Source organism: Apium graveolens, chromosome 1 (genome assembly GCF_009905375.1).
Source record: "Apium graveolens cultivar Ventura chromosome 1, ASM990537v1, whole genome shotgun sequence".
Lineage (NCBI taxonomy): Eukaryota > Viridiplantae > Streptophyta > Magnoliopsida > Apiales > Apiaceae > Apium > Apium graveolens.
In genome coordinates, this window is record NC_133647.1 from 16,769,927 (window position 1) to 16,792,524 (window position 22,598).

At 35.1% G+C, this 22,598-nt stretch overlaps 1 non-coding gene across 1 annotated transcript; it reads left to right on the forward strand.

The window, feature by feature from the left end:
- Nucleotides 1-20,875: 20,875 nt before the first annotated feature.
- Nucleotides 20,876-20,982, forward strand: LOC141683198 (small nucleolar RNA R71). The gene has a single exon (XR_012560159.1). It is a non-coding gene; the product is annotated as a small nucleolar RNA R71 (small nucleolar RNA).
- The last annotated feature ends 1,616 nt before the right edge of the window (nucleotides 20,983-22,598 follow it).

The window sequence follows — 22,598 nt, forward strand, 5'->3', positions numbered from 1 at the left end:
AACGTCTTCATTGCTATTGCAATCTTGAATACTTCATTCACTATTCTTCACCGACGCTTGAACATATAAATGAAATCCTGTCAGTGAGTATAGCTTCAGAACTGCAATTATCTTCTTTAACCTCTGTCTATACCATATCTTCAATTCTTTGGATTTCTATGCTTCATACACTGTCTATCTTCAATCAATACCAATACACTGAAATCTTCTGGTAGCACTTATACACTGAATCTTCATCATTTCTGGAACCCTGAAAGTCTTTAACCTTTATTCTTCACTGAGGTTCAGGCCTTCTACTAATCTTTTGATTCTTTATAGTTTCCTTGTTTTCATTCTTCCTGATTTCTTGTGTAGACTTAGTATTATTAACCTGTCATGTTCTAGTGTTGTTATCGTGTTGAGTTATCACGTAACTGTTCATACGGCTACGCAGTCTCACCAACAATCTCCCCCTATTTGATTGTTAAACCTAACAAATAAATTAAATAGAGAGGATAACTCAACTAACAACTAGAAAAAGTAAAGTACCAGGACTTGTAAATAATGCTACTGGTTTTCTAGATCAAATTCTGTATTTCCAGATTTCTTGAGTAACTGAAATGAAAAATGCTTGTTCCTCTAGCACTGAACTGATCTTCAAGTAGTTTCATCTTCATTTCCTTGGTTCTTCAAATCTCTGCTAGATAACACTTCTCAGTCTTGAAGTAATCATCAACAGCTACTTTTGTACAACCATATTTCCTGTTGAGAAGCACATATCTCTCTTGTTTCTCCCCTTATGAGAATCAACTGTTTAAAGGAGATCACCTTCGTCTACCACCTCCCCCATACAATAGGATCCGCAGATAAGAAATAATGGTACCCCCCCTTTGGAAAACAACTTAAACCCTTATAAAGAATAGTGATGAACCAAACCACTTCTTTTGATCACTAGAAAATCACCTTGTGTTTACCACCTCTCCCGTACAATAGGATCCGTAGTTACAAACAACAATGGTGTCGTGTAGTGTACATGTGCTTTACCTTTTTCCTCCTCCCTGCTATTTCTTCCCCTTAGTTGAGGAATCCTCCAAACTATTACTTAAGCTTTTATCTCCCCCTAAGAGAAGTAATGTATGATGTTATCTGAAGGAGTTCTCATATGTTACTTGGTTGGAAAAGAAATAACAAGTCAGAATATGATCAACCATGTCCCTTTAAATGCTGCAAGAATGACTTCACTGTTGATCATCATGTTCACCAATCTTCCCAACTCTTTATACCTCCCAAATGTGAGATCACCAATTATTACCAATTGTTATGGCCCAACTGATCAGGTCCCGAAGTATTCTAAACCTATCTGTAAATGTTAGGTCCCTAAGAGTTAGGTTCTAATCATAAACAGATTCGAGACCCGAAGTATCAAGAACCATGTTTAGGGATAGGGAATGGGATATGGTGGTTCTCTTTCTTCCTTACTGTGAGTGTGTGATTATGTTTCGTGTACCTCACAAGTGTTTCACTCTTCTCTCCACTCGTGTTTACACTCATTCTCACAAGTGTATCATTTCTCTCATAGCTCCAAAATCCAGTTGTACCTGCAAGGAAAATCACTTTAGCCATCCTTAAGGAGGTCACAAATGGTGCAAGTGGAGTTCGCAAATCCCCATCCTTGTTAGACTCGTCAGATGAATCTGAGTCATAATCTACAAGTTGCTAGTTTCCCTTTTAGGGTTCCAGATTTGAACTTTGGGAAGGTAAACAATGATCCGAAGAATTTAGCATAAAGATCAAAGTTCCCTTCTAATGTCTGTGAACATATTTCCTTGTGACTCATCATGTAATATCTAAATCATTGTCAACAAGTTGCCGATCTGCACCTATGTCAGATCCACTATCCGCAGATGCATCCACGGGATTTAAGCCTGGGGAGGTAGACACTGACCACTAACATATGGATGCTGGATCAGTATCCTCCCCTAACACCTGTAAAGGCAATTGGTCCATTAAAGAACCTTGAACAATCGAATCTAACCTTAAAATTATCGAAACTCTTATTTTCGTCAACTCATCCTTTGTGTGTGTAACCTATCCTTGTGCATCAAAAATTGTTTATATTTGTGGTGGTGACACTACATCGGATACCCTGGACGACATGCGAATTTCAATAGACGCACCCTATTGAGAGGATGAATCTAGTAACTGTTTTTGTGCCTTTTTAGCCATTACATCTTTTTGAGAAGATGTATGGGAGCTAGCAGTTGTCTCGGTTTAAATACTACTCATCTTTGTAGGAGACAGAGCTGCTAGGTTGACGTCAGAACCTTCCTTATGTGGTGCACTAAGGCACTTTCTCCCTCAAGCTCATTCATACTTCATTTTAGGGGTAAGAGAGTGTTGGTTGGTTCTGTTTCTGTGTTTGTCTTTACAGTCTGGGATAGAAGTTATGGGTTTTTAACCTCATGACTATCAATGAAAGAAGGCTATTAGAGGCTGAACCTATATCACAGAACATATGGCAATATAGACATAAAATACACTTAAGATCTATAATGAATGAAAATTATGCATTTAATCTTTTGAGAGAAATGATGTACAATAGTGATTTCAAAAGATTTTAATGAAATTAGCAATCACCACTGTAGGAAGAAGTTTGATTTTTCTCTTAAAAATGTTCGAGTGCACAAGTCTGTTTTTATGCCTAAAAAGATAAATGATTTGATAAGACACAGACTGGTGACCTAGCAGTATTAAGAAGAGAAAGAAAGATTTTGTCTTTCAATATGAATGAGTTTTTGTAAAAGCATTAAAAACTTAGGGTAAAGTCTAAGCAATTCTCATTCATGTCAAAAGCTCCATAATCTATCTTGATAAAATTATGATCAACAACATTGTTTGTTGATAAATAATCTTAATAAGAATGAATATGCTGCTAATTTCAAATTCTAGTGAATCTGTCAGATATAGCAACTCATATAAATTCACAAAAGCTTAAAATCTCACAATTATCTGCAACAAAATATTAACAATATATCATTGACTGATACTTGTCAAGTACTTTAGATACCAATAATTATGTTGCACCTTATTTCAAATATTAAAATAAGATATCAATGAATTAAATACCAATTATCTATCAAAAAGACATCACCATTCAATTTTATATATCATACAATTGTTAACTCTTAACAACTGTAATATCTCAAATAATATTGGTTCGATAAATAATGCAAAATTAACCAATATTGACTTGTTTGCAATCTTAGAAAAATATTCTAAGTTCCATATACTTTGATTCATTGAGTATTGCATCTATTATCAAAGTGTTTAGGAATTTGCAAATAAGTATAAAAATTATTCTAACTTGACAACATATGGTTACTTTTAATAAAACATCAAACATTGTAACCATAGTTGTAGTTTAAGAGAGATTTTTACACTTTTTATATTAGTACAAGTGACTGAGGATTAGTATTGATTACTTAGAGGAGTTCTAAATAAGTTCACAAATACTAATACTTCACAATTAGTTCATAGTTAAACTCTTAACTAAATATCATTAACTGATATAAGTCAAGAATTAGCATACAACTAATCATGTTGCTTCTTTATTTTAAGTTAGTTTGAATTATGGAGAAAATAAAATCATTGAATTGCTTCAATTTCCATTATCCAAACTACCCAAAATAAATATTAAATAAATAAATACTAAATATCTATGAGGTAGATATTAGCACTTAAATATTTATAATTATCCTTTAATAATCACCAAAAGGATATATATGACTTATATACATGGCAATCACTTTCTGGATAATTAGTAATTTTAGAAATACTTTCTAAGCATATAAAATATTGAGAGTTTTATACACATGACTTAGAAAATACTTCAACTTTCAATATCAGTGATTTTAGAAATAAGCATTGATTACTTAGAACAAAAAATCTAAATAATATCACTAATACTAAAAGTACCACAATTATTCGTACATGATACAAATAACTATGTTGCATTTTACTTTAATATAATTTAAATTATGAGATTGATATGGAATGGAATTGTCTACAGTCATAATTTAAATCAATTAAAATAATATTCAAACTTAATGTTGTAATACTTAACTACCACAAATGTGTATGACATTGTAATCATGATATTCAAGATAGTAGCACTAAGTACGAGGTACTGGATTAATGATAAATTCACAAGTCCTTTAAATATTGAAGATTTAATATTTGTGAACTTATATTAAGAATTCCTTATAGATGAGATTTCCAACTAATGTGCAATGAATGATATCCCACTCTTACAAACCAGTCTTGAAAAATTAACTTTAACAAGTGATTTAATAAGTGTTTCTACAAGTGACACTTAGACTAAAAGACATGCTCTCAAAATAAATGATACCTGGTGTGAAGGTGCCTTGTCATAGAGTGTTCCACATAGTTGTTGGATTTGAGGTTGTTTCCTATCATAACAAGAAATCAATCTTCTTCCACGAAGTTGACAGCTTCCCGAGATGCTTCCCCTATCACTTAAGTTGACAGCTTCAGAGATGCTTCTCCTGTCTTTCTTACAACCTGCGTAGTCTATATCTATATAGCCAAACATGTTAAGCATAATATCTTTAAGGTACTTTACTCCAAGAGTTGGTAGTCCCTTAAGATATCTAATAATCTTGTTAATAGCTATAAGATTGGATTCTCTAGGATCCATTTGGAACCTTGAACTTTGGCATCTTGAGAACATTACATGTTGTCTATTAGCATTTGAGTAAAAGAGTGAGCTCGTCATACCTCTATAGCTTGTCATTATACCTGAATTTCATTGATCAAGTTTTAGTGATTTTTGTTGGTAAATAGTCTTGGCATGTTCAGAATCTTCCAAAATTTTACATCTTCAAAAGATGCTTAACTTACTTGTATTGCCATCATTCTTTTGGTTTACTTGAGCTCCTACAAGAATTGTTCTTTTGGCTTGCTTGAGCTCCTAAAAGAATTATTCTAATGGCTTGCTTGAAGTAATCCCAAAAAGAATTACAACATTTCCAACATGCTCCTCTATACCTACTCTGCAATTACTTAGCAAATAATCTTGCACAAGTCTTTGTTAGTAGACCAACATATAACATTATCATTATGTCACTGCACATATAAAATAATATGTTTGTGCCTAGTGATAAAAAGAGTTAGTAATATGACGACTCTACTATTTCATATTTAAACTTGCAACTTCAGTTAGAGTGCCATACCATGTCTTCGACGATTGCTTGAGTAGTATACTAGTTCATACCAACTTGAAGTGAGCTTCTAAAGAAGAGATATACAGAGTCCAATTGATCTACTACTACAAATTCCATGAACTGTTTTGCATTGACTTCCTCTTTTGACTTACCAACTAGGAGTGCACTTGTACACATCTACTAGAGTCCAATTCCAAGTGTGAATGTGCATCAGGTGCCTGATATGTCATAATATCCTCAAGTCTCGTAACTGGTGCTTTTCGTTAGATACTGCTTCCAGATAATAACCTAGCATCCAGTTTGGCCTTGTCCCTCATAACAATGCCATTGTCATTGAGTTTGACTTCTGGTTATCCTTGTACCAATTACAATATTGTTATTTGGTTTGGATACCAGCTTCCTTTCAATCTACTTGCTAACTGATTGAGCTCATCTTACTTTACAATCACCCAATCAATCCGGATCTATCAGAGCTTCTATAACTTTTTTATTTTCTTCTTCATATAGAAAACTAGATAAATAATCATTCACACTCAGTAGCCCTGCTAATCATTACTCCACCATCTGGATCACTTAAGAACTAGACTCCGGGAATAATATTGACATCAAACCCTTTGTCTCAGCAGATATGTTTTTTAGTGTCCTCTGATTTTCAATGTGTTGTTGTGTCTGACTAGTTGATCCTTCTTATGCTCCCCCTAAGTTGTTGCTGGGATTTCCTGAAAATCCTTACCCTTGTTGAATGGCTTCATTGAAATAATGAGTTATGTTATACACTGCCATTCCACTGCTTGGATATGAATCATCAATACCATCAATTTCACCTTTATTAGCTTGGAGCATGGAGTTGTTGAACTGTGCACTTAGACTTTTAATCATCTTCTGTTGATCAATCACAAATACCCTGTAGGTTGTAAACTCCACTGAGTAGCCATGAAGAATATCCTTACAAGTCTTAGCTGCAAATGCCAAGATCTTCAAACAACTAAAAACATTTTATTATTTGCTTCTGTAGAACATTCTCTCCAAATACTTTCAAGTTATCCAGTGTTTGCTTCTATTGGCCATTAACTCATTAGTGGTCTTTATGTATACATCCAGATCAAGGCTTGATCTTACTTGTTGCAAACTGTTTTGACTGCTCCAGCCCTTTGGTATTTCGAAAGTCTTGATTAGCTTGATATTTCCCTTGTAGCTTTAATCAAGTTCTAGTTCTTCCTTTGTACCACTCCATTCTGACACGGAGCTCCCAGTGCTGAATATGTCTCAGAATATTCTTAATGTTACAGATATAAATCAGAACTGCTTCTTGAATTCAGTCCCATTATCTGATCACAAGATCATTTCTTTTACAGTTGCTTCCAGCTTGATCTTCTGATATGATCAATCACCATCTGTGATGTCTTATCTTGAGAATGCACGAACAATAACTTTGTTTAACAAGAGTAGTCAACCACCATCACTAAGGTATATCTTTACTTTGATGTGATGTTGTCTTTGACTCCTCTTTCTGACATGCCTCACATTTATCATCTTATGAATTCTAGATGAGGCAGTCCTCTCACTGACCCTTTTTACAAAAGAGTTTCTCGAGTTGATGTTCAAGGGTGAGAGCTTCCAATGCCATATCTAAACTTCTGTCAGATGAAGCTTTATAGTATAAACCATTGACTTCACCTTTCCTGAGACTCCAGTCTAGCCACGAGCATTTCTTTTCCTTACTCTAACAAGAGCAAGCTTCTCAACCTTCCTGCTTCAAATGAGACACTAATCCTTCATTAAATTGACATTTTGTCCTTTGATGCAGAACTGTCTGATAAGAGGATTTATGCCTTGATTCTGCAACAAGGAAGTTGCTTCAATTGTTATCAATGACTCCAATAATTAGTTGTTATTAGTGATAGCAATTGTTGAGTCCATGATGACATCCCTTTTCTGCATAGCTTGTCCCTTAATGAAAACCTTTGTTGTCATCTCCAAAGATTACTGACGGAATAGCTTTTGTTGATCATATTTGATTGTGAGGCTCTTTCTTTGATCATATGCCTTGAGTATAAATTACCAAGAATATATATGAATCAATTGACCTGTTATGTCCTGCACTCACAAATGGATTAACCGTTCTTGGTACCCAACTTATTAGTTTAGGTCCAGATGGATTAGAGATTTTACTATAAGCAGAGATAACAACAGCTGCAACCTTATCATGATCATTCTTATCTTTGACTGATCATTTTCTCCAGATTAATACCTTTGACAGATTTATCTCTAGGCTAGGGGAAAATGGTTCCAACCTTACATAAGGAGAACTAGCAGTCTTTGCCCTATTGTAATCCTAAACATGTTTTTTCTACAATCAATGCAAGTACTAAGAGATGCATTTATGGTATGAAAATAAGCAAGCATTGTATTAAAAATATATGGCATTCATTCAGAAACATTACGCATGAGAATTAAGCAACACAAGCATGATCTGGAACAAATAGAATGAACAAACAAATCACTAATTCTATTTAGACCAATCCCGTTGATGTATCTCATCTAGCTATCTCAATCCAATTATAATACATATTAACAAACAATTCAGATTAGATAGATAAATCACATTGTAATAGGATACATAGCGTAAGCATAAACAAAGGTCTTATATGCTGGAAGACATATATCTCACTAAAGCAATTAATCATGTTCAATAAATATTCAAACACATATTTAAGATCATCTAAAATAACATGCACAAGTTAAACATCAATCCTAGTTACCAGAAAAATAATCTAGTGAACTAGTTCAGCATTATCTATGTGTGATGCTCTCATGCTTGTTCGAGTGTTAAACATTTAAACACTAAGATCTTATCATGCATTGAATATTGAAAACAAAATATTACAGTGGTTCAAGAAATTAAAACCTGAGATATGTGAGTTGGACCATCTTCAGAGATTGCTATAAAAGCAAGATATTCATTATTCTCATCATCTGACCTATCTTAACTCTTTCCCGTGCACTATAAGTTTTGACTGGCTACTTCCCTAAGAAAATATTCCACCTTTGTCTCAACTCTTCAACTGAATCCCTACTCATCCTTGTTTGTCAAGCTTCTTATTCTGTTGTAGCAAAACCCCTGATAGTTACTTGACACATATTGCTTATCATAACTGTAGCTATCAAATCTTGTATCTGTCCCAATCTCAGTCATGTAATCACCCCTTGAATTGAATCTATAAGAATCTCTGCTTCAGAATAGATATGCTTGATCCTTGGATATAGCATAAGTACTCCTTGTGAATCTGATTCGACTAAAATTCCCTGACATGTGAAACAGTGCCTTGACGTTCAGTCCGTCAAGTACTTCTACCTGAGCTTCCTCTGATTCAGCTAACAGTAACTCTTACATTTTGTCCAGAGGTTCCATCTTTACTGCCTGTAACTGAGATGTTTATTTGTCCCCACTATTCTCTCTGACCTCCACAATTCCTGCCTTTCTGATCTCTGTGATTCCAGGATAAATGTAGCATTGGTACAAACCATTGTGTGACTGTATAATCTGGAATCATAGAGTTTTCTAAGTCTCCGAGAAGAATTGTACCCAAAAAAATTTCATTCAATTCCTGCATCTGAAAACCCAGTGGTGTCCTATGGAGTAAGCCTTTGAGAAAGATCCACAATTTTCATCTATAGGTCTTGAAATCAGTTTCATTGGACTAAGAAAACCATTATCTATAATTTTCGTGTTCGGGAATTTTCTGTCTGAATAGCACATGGTCTTCGTTTTCTTCGAAAGATTAAAATCCACTTTAAAAGCCCGGAGGAATCCTGAGTCTACCAATTCTTTGTGAACCCTTAATTTAATATTTAAGAAAAATTAAATTTCCAGTATTTTTAATTTTCTTAGAAAATAAATTAATCAAAAATAAATATTTACGTAAAATCTAATTTTCAAGAATTTCAAATTTTCTTAAAAATTAAATAAAACGTAAATTATTATCTAAGAGAAATTCAAATTTAAGAAATTTAAATTTTATGAATAAATAAATAAATCATAAATAAAAATTATGGCTAAGTCCAAATTATTTAAAATTCAAAAATCTCAAGTGTTGATAATTTTTGAAAATTAAAAAATCTGAAAATATAAGAATTTGACTGTTTGGGCTGACACACCGGATCTGATCTGTATATCGATCAACAAGCTCTGATACCAATTGTTAGGTCCCGAATTATCATAGAAGGGGGGTTGAATACGATAATCACTAAATTAAAAATTCTTTCGAATCTTTAGCGGATATAAGATTTAGTGCTCGGTTAGTGGTTCCGTGTTCTTGAGGTGAGTAGTGTTTGGGAATATAAAATGAAGAACACAAGATATTAGGGGAAGTATATATTCATATATAAATCCTCGAGGGGTGTTGCTACACTCCGATAAATAAATTAACCGGCTACAATCCAAGAACAACAATGTTCTTGCTTCTACAAAGATATACAAATTAAATCCTATACAATGATCTAGCTTTTATTTGTCTAAGAATTTAATTACCGGATAACGATTATAATGCCCCTATGAATATACAAGAATTAAATCAGGAATTATAACGTTACTCCGGTGAGAAGTTAAACGGATTTATAATGTTCCTGGAGCTTCTCTGTATTTTCTTTGCTGCTTGTTTTATCTCCTCTCATCGGAGAAGAAGATGAAAACTCAGAACAATACAACAATATGTTATTCTGCTTCAAAGTGTAGACTTTCAATTCATTTAGACAGGTGGCAGCTTTGTATCCACATACATCCTTGAATTGCTGCATTCTGATTCACTGGAAAATCAACCAAGTGTTTTATGGCGACTGGAGAGCATATCCTTGACTTCTTCTCTTCTATGGAGACCAGTGTATCCTGTGTTGCTCTATGGCGACCAGTTAATGCTCTATGGTGACCACTGGTGCCATAGAGTAATTTTCTATGGCGACCACTGTGTTGCCTTAGAGTAATTCTCTATGGAGACCACTGTGTTGCCTTAGAGAGTTTCTCTATGGCGACTGCTATGTGGCGATAACAGAGATTACTTGAAGTAGTCCTTACACTTCTATGGCGACCAAGTGATGAGTCTTCTACCTTAGAATATTTTTGCTTCTGTTTTGCCATTCTTCACTATATCAACACTTTCTTCTGTAACTGAATTAAAATCCCTTCCCGAATTCTGATGTTTGGTGCACTGGTCTGATTCACAAACAACTAGCATTGAGAGAACCTAATTCAATTTGTCTTTTGTTTTTGAGCTGATATAGATTGGTTGAATATCCATTGCTTCTAACACTGATTTTTAATAAATAAATGTACTTTCACTAGAATCCTTTCTGGTTCTTTAGACAACGTCTTCATTGCTACTATAATCTTGAATACTTCATTCACTGTTCTTCACCGACGCTTGAACATATAAATGAACTCCTATCAGTGAGTATAGCTTCAAGACTACAATTGTCTTCTTTAACCTCTGTCTATACCATGTCTTCAATTCTTCAGATTCATATGCTTCATACACTGTGTATCTTCAATCAATGCCAATACACTGAAATCTTCTGGTAGCACTTATACAGTGAATCTTTATTATTTCTGAAACCCTGAAGGTCTTTAACCTTTATTCTTCACTAAGGCATGAACATATTAATGAACTTCTTTCAGTGACCTGTAAACAGACTTCAGGCCTTCTACTAATGTTCTGATTCTTTGTATTTTCCTTGTCTTCATTCTTCCTGATTTCTTGTGTAGACGTAGTATTATTGACCTGTCCTGTTCTAGTGTTGTTATCGTGTTGAGTTATCTCGTAACTGTTCATACGGCTATGCATTCTCACCAACAGAAACACATTTTTGACAATGAACGGACCTAACCACCTTGACTTAAGCTTTCCTGAAAAAAACCTGAGACGAGCATTGAACAATAGAACTTGCTGACCAGGCACAAATGACTTGCGTACCAACCTCCTATCATGTCATCTCTTGACCTTCTCCTTATTTAACTTGTTGTTCTCATAAGCCTGTACTCGAAACTCATCGAGTGCATTATGTTGAAGCATTCTTTTCTCTCTAGCAGCTGCCAAGTACAGATTCAGCTACTTTAAAGCCCAATTCGCTCTATGCTCTAACTCCCCAGGCAAATGACACGCCTTCCCATACACCAACTGGAACAGTGACATTCCTAGAGGAGTCTTGTATGCTGTTCTATAGGCCCACACAGCTTCATCTTATAGGATTTTATCTATCACGGAAGCATGGTAAAACAATTTTCATGATATAAAATCCATATAATATGCATACAGATCGTAAATAAAAATGAGGGATCGATTCCTCAAGTGTGAAGCACTCCACCAGTATCCACCAAGAAAACGATGTAATAGAGGAGTAGGAGGTGGAGAGAATTAGGGTTTTGTAAACTTTTTAGGTTGAGGGAAAAAAAAGGTTTATAATAGTATATTTATAGGCAAAATTTTCAGCTGAAAATTTTCCCACAAAATATTATTGTTATTAACCCTTTATTATTCTCATTAATAATTAATCCTTTTTCTAAACACTTTAGAAATAATTCTCTCACTTGATTTAATTTCGAAAAATTAAATTCTTAATTAGTAATATTAAGAACTTTTTCTTAATTAATTTATAATCAATTAAATCTCATTTAGTCAATTATTAAATTTTCCAATTAATTATTTATTTCATAAATGAATAATTATCAGCCATTATTAATTAATTTCTCCACCATTAAATCATTCTCTTTTATGGTGTGACCCTGTAGGTTCAATATTAAGCCGGTAGTAGAAATAAATAATAATAAAACTATTTTATCATTATTTATATAAATTCTCTAATTCATTAAATATGATTAATTAATTAATCATATTTATTCTACATCGTGAGGGATACTTCTCAGCATATCGCGACTATCCGGATAATACGAATTCACTGCTTAGAATACCAAGAACCTATTCAGTGAGTAGTTACCGTACAATTAATTCCTTCTACCCTACAATGTCATAATTAAATATAAGGCATAGAACTCGTGCCAAGCCTATCTTATTTAATCATTTGCTTTCCTATTCACTATGCTTAGTTCTATTTAATGTAAATTAGAAACTCCTTTCTAATTTCATTCACTCTAGCCAGAGATTCATGAACTAGCATAAGTGGATCAGCATTGAACATTCTCTTCCTTCACTGGAAGGGGTAGATCCTTTATTGATCATACACTATCTTCATGTACAAATTTCTATACCCAGTAGAGCCCTTATAATTATCCCTGGAGACTAAGAACTAAACCAAAGCATAGTTCAGTGTACACAAGATGACTATGATGACCTCAAGTCTAAGGATACTTGTACAACTATCACTATATGAACAACTGCTGACACGTGAGTGAACTCCATCAGTTGTTCAGCTGTGTGAGTCATGTTCAGTAAACTTATTCTATAATAAGCACCTACATACTAGCTATAGTGTCACCACACAAATGTCTATGAGAACAGACATCCTTCATAATGAAGTAAGCATAGTATGTATCGATCTTTGCAAATTATTAATTACCGTTAGTAATCCTATGACCAGGAACTATTTAAGTTTAGAGTTATCATCTTTTAGGTCTCATTATTATGATCTCATCACAATCCATAAAAAGCTTTACTCTAAACTGTGGTACATCTTATTTAAACACTTAAAACAGATAGAGCCCGCAATAAAAACAAAATAAGTCTTTTATTAATATCAATGAAATCAAAACAGATTACATAAAAGTTATTCCTAAATCCTCATACATGATTGGACTTACAACATATTTCTTTCACATCTAGCTTCAACGACCAATCCTTCCTTGTTAGACTTACAACCTTCTTCAAGATTCGCTTGATCTCTGGATTCAGCACTTCAGCTTGCCCATTAGTTTGAGGATAGTAGGTTGTGGCAACACGATGATTCACATGATATCTTTCCATCAATGCAGCGAACTTGCGATTGCATAAATGCGATCCCTCATCACTGATTATCACTCTTGGAGTACCAAAACATGTAAATATCTGTTTACGAAGAAAATTTATCACAACCTTCGCATCATTGGTTGGCAGGGCTTTAACCTCAACCCATATGGCGCCCTCCAAACCCGGGTCAGAAGTTTGGGGTCCACGCACACACTTTATTTATAATCTGCTTATAACAATAATAAAGATAATAATAATAATAATATGCAGTGACCCTACTTACCAACTACCACGGACCGCAACAGGTTAAATTATGCAAACAAGCCACACACATACTTATATTACAAACCGTCCAAATCCCAACTATTCAAACTCAGAACTGAGTATTAAACATTATTACAAACTTTTACAAACTTAAATTATCTCAAAAGATGCCTACTAGCTTAACTCGATCAACCTGAACCCCTAGCTCTCGCGCTGGACTGGGGATCCTCGCTACCAACTGGTTCCTTCTTAACTGGAAAAGAACATAAACAACATCGCACAAATGAGCTAACTAGCTCAGCAAGTCACAATGACAAAACTGAGAATAATGATCATTAAGTAAAAAGGTTATGATATCAAGTGAACAATGAATTATGATTTAGAATTGGATATTATATTTTCATTTTAAAAACCAAGGTTAGGCTGCTGATCAGTCACGCACTAACCCCAAGCAAAGCACACATCACTGCTCTAACTACTGGATCCAAGGCACACATTGGCCTAACTTGACCATTAATATGGTCTGACCACGAATCTGGTCCACAATTTTATAAAAATAATCCAATTTTATAATAACAGAATAAACAATGTAAAGTAATAAACAGAATTATAAACAACATTGAATGTTCGATAAAGAAATGGTTTCAATCTTTACAAGGGATCAGTATGGAAATTTCAAAGCTTGACTGTTAGGTAATGAAAGAATTGGATAACAAAGGAATCAATGTTTTAGGGTTTCAAGGATTTGGTCTTTCAAAGCATAATGTACAATGGTTTGACTATGTAAGTAATTCGATTTAGTGTTTTGTATTTAGTTTGTATGTATTTGTGGAGTAGTATCGTATATTTGTGGTTCGTATTTGGGTGTCCAACAATCAATGTTTAGAAAGAATAAAGTTTACACCTCAAGATCAATATCTGGAATCAGGGTTTTGGGTTCAGTGCTTCAAGGCACTTGCAATATAGAACAGGACTATCAATCAACAACAATATATCTCGAGAAAGTTCAGAACACTTGCCTGGTACTAGCTTGCTATACTGCACTATCTTCCAATTACAACCGTCTACTCCTCGACTATCTGTTTCCATTTCCTATGCCTTGCCTCTTCTGCTCACATATCATAAGCATCTATCAATATTCAACTCATACGATTCTATTGGACATACACTTCGTTTTACTCAAATCCGATTAACGGAATGAAAGTTACGCTAATAACAAGTAAACATCGAACATATAGATCGACAGTCAACCACCGAGTCACGTATAACACATAACACGTCAAACAGTCAATGATATATCATTTATAAAGAAGCCTCGGGTTATAAACAGGCTTTCTAGTATTTAAAATGATTTTTAAAATATTTTTCAGAATTAAAACGGGTCGTTAGATCAATTTCAGAGTAATAAATAGGGTTCAGTTGGACAAATCTGGCTTCAAAACAATTTTATAATAATTATCGAGCCTTGAAACCAATTTAAAATAATATTTTAAAGCTCGAAACTATTTTTCGGAATTTTTAAATCATTTTTAAATAATTAAATCTAATTAAATAATTAATTACAATCAATTAATGATTAATTAAATCAATTAATCAATTAATTTTCAAATTAATTGACCAACTAATCAATTAAATATTAACTGAAATTAATTAACTAATTAATTCAGATTTATTTTTGAATTAAAATAATTTTTGGAATTAAAATAAAATTTTTCGAATTTTCAAAAATTAAAAATGAATTTTTATAATTAAAATAAATAGAAAATATGATTTTTAAACATTTTTAAAACAGGAATCCTATTTCTGCAACTTTCCAGAAACTTCAGGGACTAAACTGTATCGTCCCCAAAAGTTTAGGTACCAAAATGCAAATTTTACAGGGCTCGCCGGAAAACGATCGGGGTTCGCCGGAGATGGCGTTCCCGGAATCGTCACACCTTCAGGAGCTCTAGATATCATCTACAATTCATGAGAAACACATCCCAATAATCATTTTGTCCTAATAACCCCAGATCTGGCCGGAAAATGGCCAAGAACTTCACCGGTTTCCGGTGACCCGACGAAAACTTCAAAACACAACTCCCTTCGATTCAGACATCCTCTGCTAACGAGCTATATACCAATCGATTGCAAATTTTATAAGGAACATAACCCACTATAATACAACAACTAATAACCCCTAGATCAAAAAGCCCTAAATTCCAATTAAGAATATTCATACGGGTTATAAACCCTAATTTCAAAATTCGAAAATCAAACTCAATTTTGAACATGTTATTGAACTCCAAATCAGTCATATAATATATCAAAATCATCAGGAGAACAAGCTCTATAACATGCAATCATCAAATCATTCAAACAATCATCCAAACAAAAATTCATATTTTTAATCAAAATAATTCGAAAATAAATAAATTTACAGAAAATAAACCTTTAATTCTGCAGGTGTATGGATCACAGATTCTGATAGTACTCTTCAAGACCTTTGATTTGGTTACTCGAGCGTTGAAAACAAAGATCACTAACACCTTCGAATTGCTGTTTGATTCTCATAAAGGTTTATAAATATATGAATTTTCTCTGGAAAATTATATAATTACTGTCTACAAATGATTTTTGATACGGAATAAAATACGGCAAAGGCTATTTATAATTACGGAAAATTAGTATCCCGTTGGATCATTCCGGATATAAAATGGTACGTTTATTTATAAAAACTGATCCAAACAGTACCGGTTTTCGGGATAATTATCCAAACCAGTACAATTTGTATTGCGGTCTTGGTCTCAGCGCCTGGTTACACGTATTATGAGGTGATAATTGTGATAGTTTAATAAAAAGATCCCGTTTATCGAAAATACGAGTTTTATTGATTTACCGAAATGAATAATGTATCGAAAATATTGTGCCGGGACCCGCACAGGACAAACCGTACGCCGGATCGAAAGAGTCGAAACATGGAAAATGTTCGGAATATTGCAGTTAGGTTAGGAATGAGTTCTCGGAAGAGTTTCGGGTTATAAAAACGTAAAAACGGATGACGTCGGTTGGTTCCCATTTGTATAAAATAATTTTTAAATACTCGGAAATTTTTTTTATAAAATCCATATGTTTCCTATAAAATCATAAATCAACATAAAAATAATTAGGAAGATATGACAATTATCTATATTTTATTTTGGACATACACAAATTAAAATACTCAATTAATATTATTTTTAAACATCCAAACACATTTAACACTTAATAAATAATTCACAGAATAAATACTGAACATACATAATAATTATCTATTAGAAAAAATAATTACATCATATATCCCGGATATTACAACCCATTTAGACACATAATCCACCTCCAAAAGAATATACTGATTATTACATGACGAGATAAATGGCCCCATGAAGTCGATTCCCCAAACATCGAAAATCTCAACTTCAAGAAGAACATTGAGAGGCATCTCGTCTCTCTTGGACATATTTCCAACTCTTTGGCAGCGATCACATCTTGGCATGAACTGATGAGCATCATTCAACAAAGTAGGCCAGAAAAATCCCGCTTGAAGAATACGGGTAGCTGTCTTCTCTCCACCATAATGACCACCATACACGATAGAATGAAAATCTCGCAGAATACCCTCAGTCTCACTATACGGAATGCATCTCCTGATAATTTCATCTGCTCCCTGTCTGAACAAGAATGGCTCATCCCATCGATACCACTTCACCTCATGTAGAAACTTCTTCCTTTGAGCATAAGAGAGTTCTGGGGAAATAACATTACTCACAAGATAGTTCACAATGTCTGCAAACCATGGTTCTTCTTCTTGCACCCCAAATAGTTGCTCATCGAGAAAAGATTAATTGATTAACGTCTTATCTTGGGAGGCATTGCCTTGATCTTCCAGTCGCGAGAGATGATCCTCTACTTGATTTTCTGCACCTTTTATGTCCTTGATTTCTAGCTCGAATTCCTGAAGCAATAGATTCCATCGAATCAAATGAGGTTTTGGATCTTTCTTTGAGATCAGATATCGAATAGCAGCATGATCATTGAACACTGTCACTTTTGTCCCAAGTAAGTAAGATTGGAATTTCTCAAAACCATAGACAATCGCCAAAAGCTCCTTCTCTGTAGTAGTGTAATTCAGTTGAGCACCATTAAGGGTTTTACTAGCATAGTAAACCACATGGAATATGTTCTGCTTTCTCTGACCAAGAACTGCTCCAACTGCATAATCACTAGCATCACGCATCATCTCGAATGGCTCATTCCAATCAGGTGCAGTAATAACAGGTGATATAGTCAAAATCTTCTTCAAGCTCTCAAAAGCAGCTAGACATTCCTCATCGAATTTGAAAGGGACATCCTTCTCTAACAGATTGCATAAAGGTTTAGAGATTTTGGAGAAGTCCTTGATGAATCGCCGATAGAAACCCGCATGACCAAGAAAATTGCGGACCCTTTAACTGAAGTTGGTAGAGGAAGATTTTCAATATCCCCCACCTTGGACTTATCCACTTCAAGCCCCTTGTTAGACACCTTGTGACCAAGAGTGATACCCTCTTACACCATGAAGTGACATTTTTCCCAGTTGAGCATCATATTGGTCTCAACACATCTTTTCAGCACCAAGCCAAGATTATGCAAGCACTCGTCATACGAAGTCCCGAACACAGAGAAGTCATCCATGAACACCTCTACATTAGTGCCAATCATATCAGAGAATATGGCCATCATGCATCTCTGAAAAGTAGCAGGTGCACCACAGAGTCCGAAAGAAACTCGACGAAAAGCGAAAGTGCCAAAAGGACAAATAAAGGTGGTTTTCTCCTGATCTTCTGGGGCAATGCAAATCTGATTATAGCCCGAATACCCATCCAGAAGACAATAATACTCATGACCATCCAATCTATCAAGCATTTGATCAATGAACGGAAGAGAGAAATGATCCTTCCTGGTGGCTTTATTCAGCTTTCGCTAGTCCATGCATACTCTCCACCCTATGACTGTCCGAGTAGGAATGAGCTCGTTCTTCTCATTTGTGACAACTGTAATGCCTCCTTTCTTAGGCACAAACTGCACCGGGCTCACCCATGAACTGTCAGAAATAGGATAGATAATCCCTGTATCTATCCAATTAAGAATTTCCTTCTTCACAACTTCTTTTATGATAGGATTGAGTCTTCTCTGTTTCTCAACAGTTATCTTACTTCTTTCCTCAAGCAGATTTTATGCATGCAATAAGAAGGACTGATTCCCTTGATATCTGCTATAGTCCATCCAATTGATGATTTGAATTCTCTCAGAATTCTCAAGAGCTTGTCTTCGTCACTACCTGAAAGGTCAGATGCAATAATGTTAGGCAAAGTAGATGCATCACCTAAAAAAAGCATACCTCAAGTGATCAGGCAGTGGTTTTAGCTTAAGTGTGGGAGCTTCCTCAATAGATGGTTTGAGACGCTCCTGAGAATTTTTAAGCTCCGATAAGCCAAGAGACTCGAATGGTAATTCCATTCTCCTTTTCCATGAAGAAGCATCCAAATACTACAACTGTTATGCCCCTTCTTCATCTTCACTATCAGAATACCATATTAAGGCTCTCTCTAATACATCTGTCCTTAGCATTTGATCAAGCTCTGAAGTCACTATAGAGTCGACCAACTCTACTTTAAAGCATTCCTCTTCATCAGTAGGGAATTTCATTGCATTGAAGACATTGAAACTCACGTCCTAACCCTGAACTCTCATTGTAAGCTCACCCTTTTGCACATCGATCAGAGTTCGACCTGTAGCTGAGAATGGTCTCCCCAAGGTAATGGGAATCTTCTTGTCTTCCTCGAAGTCCAGAATGACAAAATGAGTAGGAAAGATAAGTTTATTCACCTTAACCAAGACATCCTCCACTACACCTTGCGGATAAGTGATGGAACGGTCAGCCAACTGTAAAGACATGTTTACCGGTTTTGGATCAGGCATACCAAGTTTCTTGAAAATAGACAAGGGCATGAGCTAGCCCCCAAGTCACACAAACACTTGTCGAAAGATAGATTTCCAATGGTACAAGGTATCGTGAAGCTCCTTGGATCTTTAAGTTTAGGAGGGAATTTTTGTTGCAGCACGGCACTGTACTCTTTTGTTAGAGCAACGGTTTCCAACTCTTTAAGTTTTAGCATCCGAGATAGAATACCCTTCATGAACTTAGCATAGCTCGACATCTATTCTAGAGCCTCCGCAAAAGGTATGTTAATGTGCAACTTCTTGAAAACCTCCAAATACTTAGCAAATTGCTTGTCAAACTTCTACTTCTGAAGCCTTTTAGGATATGGAGGTGGATGATACACTTGATTGTCCCTTGTATTCTGCTCAGGAGTAGTGTGTTCAACAGCATTCTTCTTCGGTTCAGCTTCATCATCTTTTTCCTCAGCAGAATCAGCCAAAATATCATTTTCTGAAGTTTAAGAGGGCGCGGGCGCGCTGTCATAGGGCGCCGGCGCGCCTGCATTCTGGAATTTTTTTTTCAGAATTTTCCTTTTCTTGATTTTGAGGGCTCGCGACCTTTCCAGATCTCAGGGTAATTTCCTTAAGCCGTTCTGGATTTTTTTTCAGAATTTTCTTTTTCTTGATTTTGAGGGCTCGCGACCTTTCCAGATCTCAGGGTGATTGCCTTAAGCTCTTCCTTGACTTCTCTATTGCCTAACCTCTGTGTCACTCGGAAGATTCCCTTGAGGTCGATTCAATAAGGCATTAGCAATCTGCCCAATTTGATTCTCCAAAGTTTTGATAGAAATCGCTTGACTTTTGCACATAAGCCTCGACTCCTCCAATTCATATTTTTCATTAGAAGATTGACTGGCACCTCTATGAAATTGTTGTTGCATTCCCTGTGGCTGAAATTACTGCCTTGGTGCATACTGTTGCTGAAACCCAAGAGGATTGAAAGGCTTATTTCCAAACTGCTGGTACGGATGTTGCATTACATTCTGATTGTTGCTCCAGCTGAAGTTCAGATGATTGCGGTTATTAGGATGATAAGTAGCAGGAATAGGTTATCGCGACCTCTAAAAGTTGCTCACGAACTGAGCTGATTCACTAGATATAGCACATTGCTCCGTCATATGCGATCCTGCACAAAGCTCACAAACACTCATTATCGGTTGAACACCATAGTTGGTCAGAGAATCGACCTTCATAGTCAACGCCTTTAACTGAGCAGCGATAGTTGTAGCTGTATCCACCTCAAGAACTCCTGCTACCTTGCCTTGTGGTAGTCTCTGAGTTGGATTATGATACTCATTCACAACCATTATCTCAATCAGCTCATAAGCTTCCTCATAGCTCTTAGCCCATAAAGCTCCATCTGATGCTGCATCGAGCATAGGTCTTGACTGTGCTCCCAAACCATTATAATAGCAATTGATCACCATCCAGTCAGGCATTTCATGATGAGGATACTTCCAAAGCATCTCCTTGTAGTGCTCCCAAGTTTCACATAAAGATTCACCCGATTGTTGTGCGAACTAAGTAAGAGCATTCCTGATTGCAGCTGTTTTTACCATAGGGAAGAATTTAGTAAGAAACTTTTGAGCAAGATCTTCCCATGTCGAAATAGAACCTGGTGGTAGAGAGTGCAACCAGCTCTTAGCTTTATCCCTTAGAGAGAATGGGAAAAGTCTCAATTTCACAGCATCTTCAGAAACATTATTTAACTTAAAGGTGTCACAGATCTCGATGAAATCCCTAATGTGCATATTGGGATCTTCCGTGGAGAAACCCTAAACTAGACTGAGTTCTGTACCATCTGAATTGTGCTAGGCTTGATCTAAAAAGTATCAGCTGCAATAGCTGGCCTGAAAATGCTAGATTAAATGTCATTGATCTTGGGTTGAGAATAATCCATCAACGCTTTTATTGCTGCTGCTGGTTCTCCCATTACAATGATTGCTTCTTCTTCAACTTTCTCAACTTCTTCAAAAACTTCTTCTTCCACTTCTTCAACTATTTTATCTTCTTCAATTATTTCCTTTTGAGATTTAGACCGTGTTCGCATACACGCTCTCTAGAGTACCTGAAACACAATAAAGTACCCTTATAAGTAAAATAGTCCAAGTCGGTGAACTTTAACGACCACTGATGTCAAACACATAAACCAAAATTTAACACAGATCCCCGGCAGCGGTGTCGAAACTTGTTGGCACTAAAACACACGTGAAAATACATGCAAGCGTACGTGATCACAAGTAGTATAAGATTTAAGTCGAGTTCATTCCCATAAGTAGTATAAGATTTAGGTGAAGACATATGATGTTATAGATAGTTGTATTTATATACTTAACCACCTTAGATTGACCATGATCTTTATCATGAGCTTGATGAAGATCACATAGGATTGGGCCATAACCTGCCACGTTTATTTTATTAAACTTTACATATATCATGTGATGAATGAATGTGTAGAGTAGTTAGAATGATGCATGCTTAATTAGATTAACAATGTATCTATGTATTAGATACATAACCCATGCCATGCCTGCTAAACAAGATAACATATGTAATGATTCAAGATTTTAAAATTTAAGAAAAAATCATGAGATTCTCGTGTTTCAGAAACACGGAATAAAATACGAACTTTCTTGATTTTCAATATTGGGTGATTTTGTCAAAAGCGGGTTCATTGAACTTTTAAGGTTGTGGGTTTTAAGCGAGACCGTTTGTTCGAATTAAAACACACGCGAAAATACACGCAAGCGTACGTGATCACAAGTAGTATAAGATTTAAGTCGAGTTCGGTCCTACAGAGACTAGTTTAGGTTAATTTCAGATTATGCACTTATGTAACAATGTATGATTATCGTTCACAACTAAGACAAGTAACAAATTTGGGTTGATTAACTACTTAAGAGATTATACTAGCATGCATTAACTAAGAGATGAAAAGTGATTTACTTATATAAGAATAAAACATGGGATTCTAACTTCATTAAATACTTCATTCAAAGTTTATGCCTTTATCAATAGCATGCGATGGTGATGATAACTAATCAAATAACACGAAATTAGTATACGCTATCTTTCGACAAACGTATACCCTACTACTAAACATCCACAATCAAGATAAAAGTTGAGTATACACCAATTATGCTTAGTCAATATATTTCTA